The sequence below is a fragment of the Taudactylus pleione genome, unplaced genomic scaffold (genome assembly GCF_031769625.1).
Source record: "Taudactylus pleione unplaced genomic scaffold, aTauple2 ptg000279l, whole genome shotgun sequence".
In the NCBI taxonomy this organism is placed as follows: domain Eukaryota; kingdom Metazoa; phylum Chordata; class Amphibia; order Anura; family Myobatrachidae; genus Taudactylus; species Taudactylus pleione.
In genome coordinates this window covers 4727501-4730000 of record NW_028284681.1, presented here as the reverse complement: position 1 = coordinate 4730000, position 2500 = coordinate 4727501, and the positions used below count along the sequence as shown (strand labels likewise).

The 2500-nt window shown below is 52.2% G+C and overlaps 5 non-coding genes across 5 annotated transcripts; 2 read left to right on the top strand and 3 right to left on the bottom strand.

Moving 5' to 3' along the window:
* Positions 1-66: 66 nt before the first annotated feature.
* TRNAG-GCC (transfer RNA glycine (anticodon GCC)) lies at positions 67-137 on the bottom strand. Its single transcript has one exon. It is a non-coding gene; the product is annotated as a tRNA-Gly (tRNA).
* Positions 138-283: 146 nt separating this feature from the next.
* On the top strand, positions 284-356 carry TRNAK-CUU (transfer RNA lysine (anticodon CUU)). Its single transcript has one exon. It is a non-coding gene; the product is annotated as a tRNA-Lys (tRNA).
* A 526-nt stretch (positions 357-882) lies between these two features.
* On the bottom strand, positions 883-953 carry TRNAG-GCC (transfer RNA glycine (anticodon GCC)). The gene has a single exon. It is a non-coding gene; the product is annotated as a tRNA-Gly (tRNA).
* A 908-nt stretch (positions 954-1861) lies between these two features.
* On the bottom strand, positions 1862-1932 carry TRNAG-GCC (transfer RNA glycine (anticodon GCC)). Its single transcript has one exon. It is a non-coding gene; the product is annotated as a tRNA-Gly (tRNA).
* A 146-nt stretch (positions 1933-2078) lies between these two features.
* TRNAK-CUU (transfer RNA lysine (anticodon CUU)) lies at positions 2079-2151 on the top strand. The gene has a single exon. It is a non-coding gene; the product is annotated as a tRNA-Lys (tRNA).
* Positions 2152-2500: the final 349 nt, after the last annotated feature.

Sequence of the window (2500 nt, the reverse complement as noted above, 5' to 3'; positions counted from 1 at the left end):
CAATGCGTAGCCAGCGTGAGAAACTAGGACACCAAAATCACTGGCATTTCAGCAAAAGCTCTACATTGCATTGGCCGGGAATCGAACCCGGGCCTCCCGCATGGCAGGCGAGAATTCTACCACTGAACCACCAATGCTTTACGCATGCGGAACCTTCCACCTACTCGGGTAGTTCATTGTGTGAAACCAATGCTCTGCCCACTGAACTAGCTGGCCTGGGTTTCATAGGTTGCAGGGCAAGGCAACGATGGCCTCATCAAGGTCTCGTCGCTCCATTAACCAAGCCCGGCTAGCTCAGTCGGTAGAGCATGAGACTCTTAATCTCAGGGTCGTGGGTTCGAGCCCCACGTTGGGTGGGACTTTTGCATTTTGCTGTATCATGGTATGTGGAACACTATATAGCTGCACCACCAATAACCAGCGTGAGAAACTAGGACACCAAAATCACTGGCATGTCAGCAAAAGCTCTACATTGCATTGGCCGGGAATCGAAACCGGGCCTCCCGCGTGGCAGGCGAGAATTCTACCACTGAACCACCAATGCTTTACGAATGCGGAACCTTCCACCTCCTCGGATAGTTCATTGTGTGAAACCAATGCTCTGCCCACTGAACTAGCTGGCCTGGGTTTCATAGGTTGCACTGCAAGGCCACGATGGCCTCATCAAGGTCTCGTCACTCCATTAACCAAGCCCGGCTAGCTAGAATCAAAACCGCTCCCCCCCCCCCCTTACCTGGCGAGAATTCTGCCACTGAACCACCAATGCTTTACGGATGCAGAACATTTCACCTACTCGGGGAGTTCATTGTATGAAACCAATGCGTAGCCAGCGTGAGAAACTAGGACACCAAAATCACTGGCATTTCAGCAAAAGCTCTACATTGCATTGGCCGGGAATCGAACCCGGGCCTCCCGCGTGGCAGGCGAGAATTCTACCACTGAACCACCAATGCTTTACGCATGCGGAACCTTCCACCTACTCGGGTAGTTCATTGTGTGAAACCAATGCTCTGCCCACTGAACTAGCTGGCCTGGGTTTCATAGGTTGCAGGGCAAGGCAACGATGGCCTCATCAAGGTCTCGTCGCTCCATTAACCAAGCCCGGCTAGCTCAGTCGGTAGAGCAGTTTTGCATTTTGCTGTATCATGGTATGTGGAACACTATATAGCTGCACCACCAATAGCCAGCATGAGAAACTAGGACACCAAAATCACTGGCATGTCAGCAAAAGCTCTACATTGCATTGGCCGGGAATCAAAACCGGGCCTCCCGCGTGGCAGGCGAGAATTCTGCCACTGAACCACCAATGCTTTATGGATGCAGAACATTTCACCTACTCGGGGAGTTCATTGTATGAAACCAATGCGTAGCTGCACCACCAATAGCCAGCGTGAGAAACTAGGACAACAAAATCACTGGCATTTCAGCAAAAGCTCTACATTGCATTGGCCGGGAATCGAAACCGGGCCTCCCGCGTGGCAGGCGAGAATTCTACCACTGAACCACCAATGCTTTACGCATGCGGAACCTTCCACCTCCTCGGATAGTTCATTGTGTGAAACCAATGCTCTGCCCACTGAACTAGCTGGCCTGGGTTTCATAGGTTGCAGGGCAAGGCCACGATGGCCTCATCAAGGTCTCGTCGCTCCATTAACCAAGCCCGGCTAGCTAGAATCAAAACCGGGCCTCCCGCGTGGCAGGCGAGAATTCTGCCACTGAACCACCAATGCTTTACGGATGCAGAACATTTCACCTACTCGGGGAGTTCATTGTATGAAACCAATGCGTAGCTGCACCACCAATAGCCAGCGTGAGAAACTAGGACACCAAAATCACTGGCATTTCAGCAAAAGCTCTACATTGCATTGGCCGGGAATCGAACCCGGGCCTCCCGCGTGGCAGGCGAGAATTCTACCACTGAACCACCAATGCTTTACGCATGCGGAACCTTCCACCTACTCGGGTAGTTCATTGTGTGAAACCAATGCTCTGCCCACTGAACTAGCTGGCCTGGGTTTCATAGGTTGCAGGGCAAGGCAACGATGGCCTCATCAAGGTCTCGTCGCTCCATTAACCAAGCACGGCTAGCTCAGTCGGTAGAGCATGAGACTCTTAATCTCAGGGTCGTGGGTTCGAGCCCCACGTTGGGCGGGAGTTTTGCATTTTGCTGTATCATGGTATGTGGAACACTATATAGCTGCACCACCAATAACCAGCGTGAGAAACTAGGACACCAAAATCACTGGCATGTCAGCAAAAGCTCTACATTGCATTGGCCGGGAATCGAAACCGGGTCTCCCGCGTGGCAGGCGAGAATTCTACCACTGAACCACCAATGCTTTACGAATGCGGAACCTTCCACCTCCTCGGATAGTTCATTGTGTGAAACCAATGCTCTGCCCACTGAACTAGCTGGCCTGGGTTTCATAGGTTGCACTGCAAGGCCACGATGGCCTCATCAAGGTCTCGTCACTCCATTAACCAAGCCCGGCTAGCTAGA